The sequence below is a fragment of the Jaculus jaculus genome, chromosome X, assembly GCF_020740685.1.
Source record: "Jaculus jaculus isolate mJacJac1 chromosome X, mJacJac1.mat.Y.cur, whole genome shotgun sequence".
Classification (NCBI taxonomy): domain Eukaryota; kingdom Metazoa; phylum Chordata; class Mammalia; order Rodentia; family Dipodidae; genus Jaculus; species Jaculus jaculus.
The window spans coordinates 56,240,892-56,253,971 of record NC_059125.1 but is presented as its reverse complement, the minus strand read 5'-3'; the positions used below and the strand labels follow the sequence as shown (position 1 = coordinate 56,253,971).

Here is a 13,080-nt window from a genome sequence, read left to right as displayed (position 1 = left end):
ATGCCCGGCTACTTGCATTCACTCTTGTTTCCATAAGAGCATACCAGGATACTTTGACACATACTAAAAATCAGACATATCTTTGTGGCCTCCCCTAACATGCCAATATCTCAGAAAGTTAATGACAAATTTGACATGATTATCCATGAACTTATCCGTGCCTGCTTCTAAACTTTGGAGTTTATATGGCAAGCTCCTTTCAGACCCAATCTGGGGTTGAAGTCTCACTGTCTTGGAGGTCACACTCCCCGGGCTCCACATGTGAAAAGTTTTTCCGACTCCTGACCTGACAATATCCATGGAATAGAAACTCTTCAGGAGGGCTGGAGAGATAGCTCATAGGTTATGCACTTGCAGTAGCAAGAGGCCCCGGAGTGCCCATTTTCTCTCCCCCCCCATGCAAATAAACAAAATAAATATTAAAAAGGGGGAGCTGGAGAGATTGCTTAGTGGTTAAGGTGTTTGCTTGCAAAGCCAAAGGACTTTGGTTCAATTCCCCAGGACCCACGTAAGCCAGATACACAAGGGAGTGCTGCATCTGGAGTTCATTTGCAGTGGCTGGAGGCCCTGGTGCACCTATTCTCTCTCTCCCTCTCCCTCTTTCTGTCTCTCAAATAAATAAATAAAAATAAAGTGTTTTTTTTTTTTCTTAAAGAAACTTCAGGAAATGGATTTGGCATGCCTATCTGTCTTGACCTGAAATATTTAGGTTCATCTCTCCCTAAATTACATTAAGGTCAACAATAATCCAGAAAAAACAAGTAGTGGAGTCTGGCAGGCTTAATTTCATAGCATGGACCTCCCATGTTTCAATTATACACTCTTAGCCAATTTAATTTTCTCTCTAATCATCAGTTTCCTCATCATTGAAAGGGGCTAATGCCTACTTTGACAGTTATCAGGTTCTTTTGTTGGTTTGTTTGTTTGTTTTCAAGGTAAGGTCTTATTTTCATGGTAGTCCAGGCTGACTTGGATCTCACTCTGTAGTCCCAGGCCAGGCCGGCCTTGAACTCATGTTAATTCTCCTACCTCTGCCTCCAAAGTTCTGGGATTAAAGGTGCATGCTGGGCTGGGGAGATGACTCAGTGGCCAAAGACACTTGCTTGCAAAGCCTACTGGCCAGGGTTCAATTCCTCAGTACCCATAAAAGCCAGATGTACAAAGTAGTGCATACATCTGGAGTTCATTTACAGTGAGAAGAGACCCTGGTGTGCCCATTCTCACTCTTTCTGTCTCCCCACTCACAAATAGATAAAAATATTTTTTATAAAAAGAGATATGTACCATCAGCTCTGGCCAATTATTAGGTATAGAGGAGATGTAACTAGCACTTACCCAGCATCTACTGAAAACACACACACATGTTATGTCATATCATAGTAGTTCAGACCAGGAGCTATACATCTAGAATAATGAGTTTTTCTTGCAATTCAACTACTTAGTGCTATGACCTTGATCAAGTTTCCTAACTTTGTAGCTGTCCTTTTTTCATTTGCAAAAATTATGTTACTATACCTACCACAGAGTTGTTTGTATATTATAGCTCTATATAACATGTAGGGGTAGGGCCATAACAGACCCTACACTCCTCCCATCCTGTCCTCTTAAGAGAGTCCTTCCCTCCCATGATGACCTACCCTTCCTCAACTTCCCCTTCTTTCTAAGTCTGTCAAAGAGAATCAAGCTTTCCCATCAGGGTCACAAGGACACTTTTTTATTGGGACCTTCATGATGTTAAACTGCTCTTGCATTCCAGAATTAAACCCACCACTTTTGCGTTTTGTTAAATCTTAGTTTATTTATCCTGGATTTTGTTTGCTAATAAATTGTTTAGTAGAAGTTTTGCATCTTGGGCTACCCTATTGCATTAGTCTGGTCAAAGTTTTATGTTTTGGATATTAAGTGCCCTCCAAAAAGGCTTATGTGTTGAAGACTGGGTCTCCAACTGGTGGATCCAGTCATTGAGAGCTGATGAGATAATGAGGCCTCTGGCTTAATCAGCCTAGCATGTGTGAGGTCCTAGGTTCAAATCCTAGCACGGAGTATTTTTTTTGAAAATATTAAAAAAAAATTTTTTGTTTTGTTTTTGAGGTAGGGTCTCACTCTAGCTCAGGCTGAACTGGAATTCACTATGTAGTATCAGGTGGCCTTGAACTCATGGTGATCCTCCTACCTCTGCCTCCCAAGTGCTGAATTAAAGGCATGTGCCACCACGCCTGGCTGAAATTTTTTTTTTAATTTATTTGCAAGTAGAGAGAGATTCAGAATGAGAATGAATATGAGTATTTCAGGGCCTCCAGCTGCTGAAAACTCCAGATGCTTACGTCACTTGTGCATTTGGCTTTGTGTGGGTACTGGGAAATCAAACCTGGGCCATCAGGCTTTATAATCAAGTACCTTTAACTGCTAAGCCATCTCTCCAGCCCTTGAATATTTTTTAAAAGCTCTAATATATTAATTCATTGGTGGATTCATAATTGAATGGCCATTAGGAGGTAATGTAAACTGGAACATTGGGGCCTGATTGGAGGAAGTGGGTCACTAGGGGACATTTTTTTTGAAGAGTATATCTTGTTCTCAACCTCTTTTATCTGTCTGTCTGATTCCTTGTTGCCATGATATTCTGGTGCATCACAGTCCTGTAACAACTGAGTCAGTTCACCATTTATTCTCTGAAACTGGGCCAAAATAAATCCTTCCCCTCCTTAAGTATTTCCCCCTTCAGGTGTTTTATCCAAGTGATAAAAATCTGAGTAACAATGTTTATGGTTAAGAAACAAGTTTTCTAGGACTGGCCCAATTCATTCTAAACCTTCAAATTAATTATATTCAATTTTTGTTTATTTATTTATTTTATTGGTTTCTTGAGGTAGGGTTTTGCTCTGGCCCAGGCTGACCTGGAATTCACTCTGCAGTCTCACGGTGGCCTCAAACTCACAGTGATCCTCCTACCTGGGCCTCCTGAGTGCTGGGATTAAAGGCGTGTGCCACCATGCCCGATTACATTCTAGTTTTAATTTTTTTGGCCTATTTTATATTGTTTATAGTATTTGTGCATTTCTCTTTTTAAAAATTAGTTCCTCCAGAGATCTTCTTAGTGATTAGCCTTGAAATTTTACCATATAGGTGCAACCTACAGTCTAAAGTTAATAAATATTACCATAACCCCTGCCCAAACAATAGAAAAACTTAATAACATTTTAACTGCTGAGCCATTTCTCCAGCCCAGACTTGATAAAATTTTAATGTCTCTCAGCTTACTTGCTATTGTGTCTACATTTTAGGGTTTTCTTTCTTTTTTTTTTTTTTGAGGCAAGCCCAATAGACTGACCATTTTTATGAGACAGAGAGAACAAGAGTGAGCAAGAGAGAGAGATAATTGGCACACCAGGGCCTCCAATCACTTTAATCAAACTCCAGACATGTGTGCCACCTTGTGCACATGTGCGACATTGTGCATGTGTCACCTTGTGCATCTGGCTTATGTGAGATCTGGGAAGTTGAACATGGGTCCTTAGGCTTCACAGGCAAGAACCTTAACCACTAATCCATCTCTCCATCCCATTTTTAGTTCTTTTTTTAAGGAAGTTATTAACACAAAAAGGATACAACATTACTTTATGCATTGTTTAATTAGTTTTAAATACTTTTTTGCTGGGTGTGGTGGCTTACTCCTGTGATCCCAGCACTTGGTTGGCTGAGGTAGGAAGACCACTGTGAGTTTAAGGCCAGCCTGGGCTAGAATGAGTTCCAAGTTAGTCTGAGCTATAGTGAGCTATACCTTTTTTTTTTTTTTTTTGCTATTTTATTTGCCCACCTTTTTTCTTAAGCCCTAGACCTCCCTTTTTGGAGTTAATTTCCTTCTTGAAACTTCTTGAAGATCCTTTAATCCAGATTACTTAATAGAAAACTGTCTCAATCTGTATTATCTATAAATGCCCCTTTAAAACTTTATTTTTCTTAAAAGATAGATTTGGGGCTGAGCATGGTGGTGCATGCCTTTAATCCCAGCACTTGGGAGGCAGAGGTAGGAGGATCACTGTGAGAAAGAAGTTCAATGGAAGGGGATGGGGAGGGGAGACAAAAGAAAATGATGAGAAGTGATTACAATCAAAATATAGTATGGAGCCGGGCGTGGTGGTGCATGCCTTTAATCCCAGCACTTGGAAGGCAGAGGTAGGAGGATCTCTCCATGAGTTTGAGGCCACCCTGAGACTCCATAGTGAATTCCAGGTCAGCCTGGGCTAGAGCAAGACCCTACCTCGAAAAACCAAAAAAAAAAAAAAAAATATATATATATATATATATATATATATATATATATATATATGTATGTATATGTATATGTATATATATATGTATATGTATAGTATGGGTATATATTAAAATTGTCAATAAAAAGGCTTTAAAAAATGATTTTTCTTCAGGAACAAACCTGTCAAATACTGTGATGACTCTTCAAGTTGGGGACATGCCTCTGTTAAGAGGCAAGGCTGCTTCCAGGAGTTCATTCACATTCTCAGAGGTAGGATTGACCATATCAAAAATACTTTCAAATCTTTGTTCTAATTCTTTTGGATCCTCTCTAACCTTGGGTGAAATCTTAGCTTCAGTAAACATCTCAGACCCAGTCTAGAGAATATGAACAGGAAGAGTAATTTATATTGGAAATAGGTACTTGGTGAGGAGACAAATCTGAGGAAACATTAGGACTAAAATGGAAGCTGGGGCTAGAGATGGCTTAGTGGCTAAGGTATTGCCTGCAAAGCCAAAGGACCCAGGTTTGATTCTCCAGTACCTATGTAAACCAGATGCACAAGGTAGCACATGTGTCTGAAGTTCATTTGAGGCGGCTGAAGGCCCTGAAGAGCCCATTCTGTTTCTCTGTCTCTATCTTTCTAAAATAAAGAAAGAAAAGAAAATCCCACAGCTAACGTCACACTAAGTAGTAAAAGACCAAAATCTTTGCCCCCAAGATCAAGAATGAGAGAACCACAGCTGGAGAGATGACGTAGCGGTTAAGTGCTTGCCTGTGAAGGCTAAGGACTCTGGTTCGAGGCTTGATTCCCCAGAACCCACGTTAGCCAGATGCACAAGTGGGCGCACGCATCTGGAGTTCGTTTGCAGTGCTGGAAGCCCTGGCACACCCATTCTCTCTCTATCTGCCTCTTTCTCTCTCTCCCTCTGTCACTCTCAAATAAATAAATAAAAATGAACCAAAAAATGTTAAAAAAAAAAATGAATGGTAGCATATGCCTTTAATCCCAGCATTTGGGAGGCAGAGGTAGGAAGATCACTGTGAGTTCAAGGCCAGCCTGAGACTACATAGTGAATTCCAGGTCAGCCTGGGCTACAGTGAGACCCTACCTCTAAAAACCAAAACAACAACAAAAAGAATAAGACAGGGATGTCCTTTCAGTATGGTACTGGCTATTCTCACCATTGTAATCAAGCAAGACAAAGAAGAGGCATCTGTATTTAAAAGAAAGAAGTTAAACTTTATCTACATGCAATATGATTGTCTATATAAAATCCAATGGCATTTACTTAGAGAAAGCTCTACTGGAAGTAGTTAGTGAGTCCAGCTAGATGGAGAATAGATCAAATTTAAAAACCAGGGCTGGAAGTGCCGGGTGTGGTGGTGCATGCCTTAAATCCCAGCACTCAGGAGGCAGAGGTAGGATTGCAGTGAGTTCGAGGCCACCCTGATCCCTGATCATACAGAGTTAATTCCAGGTCAGCCTGGGCTAGAGGAGACCCTACCTCAAAAAACCAAAAAAAAAAAAAAAAACAGGGCTGGAGAGATGGCTTAGTGGTTAAATGCTTGCCTGTAAAGCCTAAGGACCCTGGTTCAAGGCTCAGTTCCCCAGTACCCATGTAAGCCAGATGCACAAGGTGGCTCATGCATTTGGAGTTTGTTTACAGGGGCTGGAGGCTCTGGTGCTCCCATTCTCTCTCTCTCTCTCTCTCTCTCTCTCTCTCTCTCTCTCTCTCTCTCTGCCTCTTTCTCTCTGTTGGTCTGTCGCTCTCAAATAAATAAATTTTAAAAACCACAATTTTAAAATAAATTTAAAAACCAGTATGTATCTATATTTAGCTTTACACTACAACAGAGACATAAGTGAGGTACATTATAAAGAGAAAAGGTTTGTTAAGCCCACATTTCTTCAGGCTCCTGCCAAGTATACACATTTCTATGGACCTCTATGGAAGGCAGTAGATGGTAGTGGTATGAAACCCATTTCAAAGCAGACCTATCATATAGGGAGCCAGGAAACAGACAGACAGAATTGGCAAAGTCTCAGGAGACCGACTTGAGGGCATTCTGCCAGTGACCTAAAGAACCTCCCATAAGATACTACATTCTAAAACTCCACACCTGGGAATGAAGGCTGGACTTTAGTATACAATCAGTCATCTGAACCATAGCCATATATATATACTTGTTGCAGTCAGGTTTACATTGCTGGCAGAAATCACCCAAACAAGAGCAGCTTGTGGGGAAAAAAAGAGGTTTCTTTTGGCTTACAGGCTCGAAGGGTAAGGTCCATGATGGCAGGGAAATCGATGGCATGAGTAGAGGGTAGACATCACCCCCTGGCCAACATAAGGTGGACAATAACAGGAGAGTGTGCCAAACAATGGCAAGGGGACACTGGCTATAACCATAAGCCCGCTCCCAATAACACACTCCCTCCAGGAGGCTTTAATTTCCAATTGCCATCAGCTGGGGAGACTAGCATTCAGCATACCTAAGTTTATGGGGGACACCTGAATCAACTCACCACAATACTCATAATGAATAAATAGAAATAGTAAATAAATAACCAGGGCTGGAGAGATGGCTTAGTGGTTAAGGCACTTACCTGCAAAGCCTAAGAATGCTTGTTCCAATCTCCAGGTCCCACTTAGCCAGATGTAAAGTGACACAACCGTGCAATGTTGCACATGCGCACAAGGGGATGCACACGTCTGGAGTTCATTCACAGTTGCTGAAAAGGCCCTATTGTGCCCATGCTCTCTCTCTCTCTCAAAAATAAAATAATAAAAAAGAAAAGAAATAATCATTTCTAATAACAACTAAAAATGTGACAGAAAGAAATGATTGCATATCCCCATAACCCAACTACTTCAGAGCATGAGGTAGGATGATCAATTGAACATGAGTTTGAGGCCAGTATGGACCACAGAGGAGTTGTTATCCCTGAAAAAAGAAAGAGAAGCTGAGGCAAAAAGATCACCAGTTTAAGTCCATTCTTGATTATACAGTGAGTTTAAACTGGCCTGGGCTACACAAGGTAACACCATCTCAAACAAAACAAGCCAAGGAAATGAATCTGACAAAATATGTGAAAGGCTTGTATAACCATGTGTGAATCAGCTTTCCATCATGACATCAAAATACCTGAGGCGATTATAAAGGGAAAGGTTTACTTTAGCTACTAATTTTGGAGGTTTCCAGTGCATAGACTTTCAGGGGATATTCAGCTAATCTATAACAACCTATATTAAAGAGAAAAAACAACAATAAAATAGATGGAAAGATCCACATTCATGTGTTGGAAAACCCAGTGCTTTCACAATGTCAGTATCCTGCAAAATAATTTAGATTTAGTATAATCCCTATTTTTAAAACTCTCAGCAGGGGCTGGGGAAATGGCTGAGTGGCTAAGGCATTTGCCTGTGAATCTTAAGGACCCCGGTTCCATTCCCCAGGACCCACGTAAGCCAGATGCACAAGGGGGTGCATGCATCTGCAGCTCATTTGCAATGGCTGGAGGCCCTGGTGCACCCATTTGTCTATCTGTCTGCCTCTTTCTCTCAAATAAATAAATAAATAAAACATTTAAAAAGAAATTTAAAAAATCTCAGTAGACTGTAGAAATTGATAAGATGATCAGAACATTCAGATTGAAAGGCTTTTCGAGCCGGGTGTGGTGGTGCACGCCTTTAATTCCAGCACTTAGGAGGCAGAGGCAGGAGGATTGCCATGAGTTCGAGGCCACCCTGAGACTCCATAGTGAATTCCGGGTGAGCCTGAGCTAGAGTGAAACCCTACCTCGAAAAACAAAAAACAAAAAAGAAAAAAAGAAAAAGAAAGGTATCTCAAGCTTCGAACTACCAGTGGGACCTCACACAGGAGGAAAAACAGTGGAGGCCTTCAGTTGCACACAGGTCTGTAATGATTTGAACAAGGAGTTTCTTTTAAAAAAAACTATTTATTTATTTGTTAGTGTGTGTGTGTGTGTGTGTGTGTGTGTGTGTGTGTGTGTGTGTGTAAGAGAGAGATGGGGTGGGGGGAGAATGAGTACTACAGGGACTTTTGCCACTCCAACTGAATTCCAGATGCGTGTGCTGCTTTGTGCATCTGGCTTTATGTCGGTATTGGGGAACTGAACCTAGACCGGAAGGCTTTACAAGCAAGTTCCTTTAACCATTGAGCCATCTTCTTAGCCTCAGAATTTCTTTTTTAAAAAACATTTTTTATAAGAGACAGAAAGAAAATGGGCACACCAGGGTATTTTGTTGGTACAAATGAACTCTGGACACATGTGCCACTTTCTGCATCTGACCTTATGTGAGTTCTGGGAAATTGAACCTGGACCAGCAGGCTTTGCAAGTAAGTACCTTTATCCACTGAGCCCAGCCCAGAACAAAGAATTTAAGTGAAGCAGGAGAAGCAGAAGTTCAATGTCATCCTCAACTACATAGTAAATCTGAGGCCAGTCTGAGCTACATACATGTGACTGTCTCAGAAAATAAAAAGAGGGCTGGAGAGATGTCTAAGTGGTTAAGGTGCTTGCCTGTGAAGCCTAAGGACCCAGGTTCGATTCCCTAGTACCCACCTAAGCCAGATGTACAGGTGGCACCTACATCTAGAGTTCATTTGCAGTGGCTAGAGGCCTTGGCATGCCCATTCTGTCTCTTTCTTTCTCTCTAATAAGTAAATAAAAGCCGGGCGTGGTGGCGCATGCCTTTAATCCCAGCACTCAGGAGGCAGAGGTAGGAGGATCACCGTGAGTTCAAGGCCACCCTGAGACTCCATAGTGAATTCCAGGTCAGCCTGAGCTAGAGTGAGACCCTACCTCGGAAAAAAAAAAAAAGTAAATAAAAAATTAAGTTGGGCATGGTGGTGCACACCTTTTATCCCAGCACTTGCAAGGCAGAGGTAGAAGGATTGCAGTGAGTTCGAGGCCACCCTGAGAATACATAGTGAATTCCAGGTAAGCCTTGGCTAGAGTGAGACCCTACCTCGAAAAACAAATTAAAAAAAAATAATAATAATAAATAAATAAAAATAAATGAAACATAATAATCTATTATAAACATATAAAGTAAAACTACACTGTAATTTATAGTTAGACCATGCCAATCATACAATGGGGATATAGAGGACATAGCAACCCTCATGCACTTGTAGTGATATTGGGACTTTGGCAGCCATCCAAAGGTAAATGTCACAGTACATAGTCAAATTCAGTACCATCATGTACCCTCAGAAGAAATTCTCATACAGATTCAAAAAGGGCCTCATGCTTGAGAAGGTTCATTGTTGTGTGGTCTGCAATCATGGGAAGTAGGAGGCATGCTATGTGTCTGTTACATACAATGTGTCTGTTAACACATAGAAAATGATGGATGCACTTACACAGGACCTTTTAGCAGAACAGTGATTTGGATGTAGAGTAACACTTCAACATGCAAAACTGAATGAAAAAGAACAATGTAATATCACACTTCCTACAAGTCACAAATATCTGCACCCACAAAATATGCATCTCCAAAAACTCAGAAGGGTACAAGTTAAACACATCCACAAGATGTCTGTGTGGATTACAGAAGGAATGAGAGTGTGGATAATAGAAAATGACTATCTACGCCTGCTCCAGTTAGCACTGGAATGAGAAGCCATTTAAATGCAAAAGAATACCCTTAATCAATGAGGAGCATATTAAATGCATTGAAATACCTGCCCATGATGGAGCAGGTGTTGGAAATAAGGTAAGATGGAATGAATGAATAAAAAGGTATACATTCTACTGATTAAAGATAATGTAACATTACCAGTGTAGTAAGGTTTCCTTTACTTTCTGCATCTGGAACTTAAAGGAAAAAGAAATATTGGACATGGCCTGGAGAGATGGCTCAGTGACTAAGGCACTTGCCTGCAAAACCTAATGACTTGAGTCTGATTCCCCAGTACTCATGTAAAGCCAGATGCACAAAGTAGCATGTGCATCTGGATTTTGTTTGCAGTGGCTAGAGGCCCTGACACTCCTGTTCTCTCCCCCTCTCTCTTTCTCTGCTTGTAAATAAATAAATAATATTTTTAAAAGAAATATTAGGGCTGGAGAGATGGCTTAGCGGTTAAGCGCTTGCCTGTGAAGCCTAAGGACTCCGGTTCGAGGCTCGGTTCCCCAGGTCCCACGTTAGCCAGATGCACAAGGGGGCGCACGCGTCTGGAGTTCGTTTGCAGAGCTGGAAGCCCTGGCGCGCCCATTCTCTCTCTCTCCCTCTATCTGTCTTTCTCTCTGTGTCTGTCTCTCTCAAATAAATTTAAAAAAAGAAATATTAAACTTGGCTAAAAAACTGGATCCTTTCAAATACAGCCTTTATGGGAGGATCCAGAGAAAAGGCCATTTGCAAAATTGATAGCTATATATGTCAAGTAATGGAAGATTTGTTACTTGTCCAAACAATGAAAACACATCTGGAACACTAGAAAGAACTGAAGGTACCACTTAGTTAAAGTTATAGTAACCTACCTGTGTCTTGTACATAAGCCAAAATCAAGCGGAATGGGAATTGCTTAAGTAAGTCTTTGATGGTGGCACTGATGTCTGCTATCCTTCATTGACTTGGATTTACAATTTTCTTAGTCAGAAGTAGCTCTAGTGTGTTCCACTTGGCTTTGCTCACTATAACCAGGTAAGGGAACCAATGCAAAGATTTTTGTGAGCTGCCAAGTATATCTATTTCAATTATGGAGTCCAGGACTGGAGAAATAAGAGCTAAGTGGATTCAAGGACTCACTAAATCTATTATGAAAAGGGTCTGTGTTAAAGTTCAGTTGATGCCTTAACCTCTGTAAGATCCTACTGGAAACAACCAGTGTGCTTTTTTTTTTTTATAGTGTGCTTTGCTGCTGAGCTAGCAGGTTAAATTAATTCAATGCACATTGAATTTATATTTTCAGCTTAACCCCATCTGTACTTCCATTGGACTTAAGTTTCTCAATTTAGTGACAGCAGTCCCCACTGTAAGGTTTGGCCTATATAGGAGGGGATCACAGAGCATTTCAAGAGGGGTGGGTTCCTTCACAAATTTTTCCTATATCCCTAATGAAAAGTATCTTCTGGAACTTCCCAAACAGTGTATGTAGGGTCATTTTTAATTTATTTTTACTTATTATTTATTTACTTTGGTTTTTCAAGGTAGGGTTTCAGTGTAGCCCAGGCTGACCTGGAATTCACTATGTAATCTTAGGGTGGCCTTGAACTCACAGTGATCTTCCTACCTCAGCCTCCGAAGTGCTGGGATTAAAGTCATGCACCACCATGTTGAGTTTTTAAATTTTATTTTATTTTAAATTATTATTATTTTGTTTGTTTTGTTTTTCGAGGTAGGGTCTCACTTTAGCTCAGATTGACCTAGAATTCACTCTGTAGTCTCAGGGTGGCCTTGAACTCACAGTGATCCTCCTACCTCTGCCTCCTGAGTTCTGGGATTAAAGGTATGCACCACCATGCCTGGCTCTTTATTTATTTATTTATTTTTTTTTTTTTTTTTTGAGGTAGGGTCTCACTATAGCCCAGGCTGGTCTGGAACTCATTCTGTAGATCCATACTGTCCTTGAATTTACAACAGTCCTCCTACATGCTGGGATTAAAAGCATGCTCCACCATGCCTGGCTTGTGTATAGGATCTTAAATGGAAGATCTAAAGTTTTCAGTCTCCCTAAGCCTTTTAGTATTTTCCTCTATATTTAATCAAGGCACATCCAGCTTTTTTTTTTTTTTCAGTACTAAAGATTAAAACCAGGGCTTCACACACATTAAACAAATATTCTACCAGTCCAGCATTTCTTTACTTTTCTTTTTTCTTTTCATTTCATTCATTCAGACATCCAAGGAAGGAACTGACCAGCACAAGACTTCTGGTGGAAACTACGAATGGTTTTGGAATCCATCATCACAGCAAGCATTTCTTTATTAAAATTTATTTTAAATTAGCATATAAAGTAGTGGATTTCCTTATGACATTTTAATTTTTTGTTTTGCAGGCACACATGCATATGTAACATGCATGCACATGTACATGCGTGCACATGTGGAGGCCAGAGGACAACCTTGGGTGTAATCTTTAGGCATTCCATCCAACCTCTTTTTGAGACAAGGTCTCTCAGTGGCTGAAGCTCAACAATTAGGCTAGACTTGCTAGCCAGTAAGTTTCAGGGATCCTCCTGTCTCTACCTCCCCAGTACTAGGATTACAGAGGTATGCTTACATGGCTGGCATTTTATGTGGGTACTGGGAATTGAATTTAGGTACTCATGCTTACAAGGCAAACATTTTACTCACTGAGCTATCTCCACAGACTTCCTATGCCATTTTTATATACTTACTTTTGGTTAATTCTTCCCTCAGTTCACTCCTCTCCTCCATCTCCCTGACCACCCCTCCCATCATCCCTGCTGTAACTTTCTATTCCTGGTATTCCACCCTCTACTTTCATATCACATGTGTTGTTACTCCCCACCTCTTCCCTTACACCTCTCAGAAAACTAAAAAAATAGAAATACCATATGACCCAGCTATACAACTCCTGAGCATATACCTAAAGGACTCTATATCCTACCAGAGAGATACTTTCACATCCATGCTTATTGTTGCTTTTTTTTTTTTTTACAATAAAGAGGGAATGGAATCAGCCTAGATGTCTATCAACAGATGAATGAATAAGGAAAATGTGGTACATATAACAATGAATAAAAATTTAGTAAAGAAAAATAAAATTTGCAGGAAAACGGATGGAACTGAGTATTTAGCATACTGAGTAGGGTAACCCAGACTCTGAAAG

The 13,080-nt window shown here is 40.5% G+C and overlaps 1 long non-coding RNA gene across 1 annotated transcript in view; it reads left to right on the top strand.

Moving 5' to 3' along the window:
* The window catches only part of LOC123456759, a 68,849-nt gene extending 56,612 nt beyond the window's left edge, over nt 1–12,237 (top strand). Inside the window, exons 4-5 of the long non-coding RNA XR_006634651.1 lie at nt 4,428–4,525; nt 12,124–12,237. This is a non-coding gene — a long non-coding RNA (uncharacterized LOC123456759). The remainder of the gene's footprint in view (nt 1–4,427; nt 4,526–12,123) is intronic.
* The last annotated feature ends 843 nt before the right edge of the window (nt 12,238–13,080 follow it).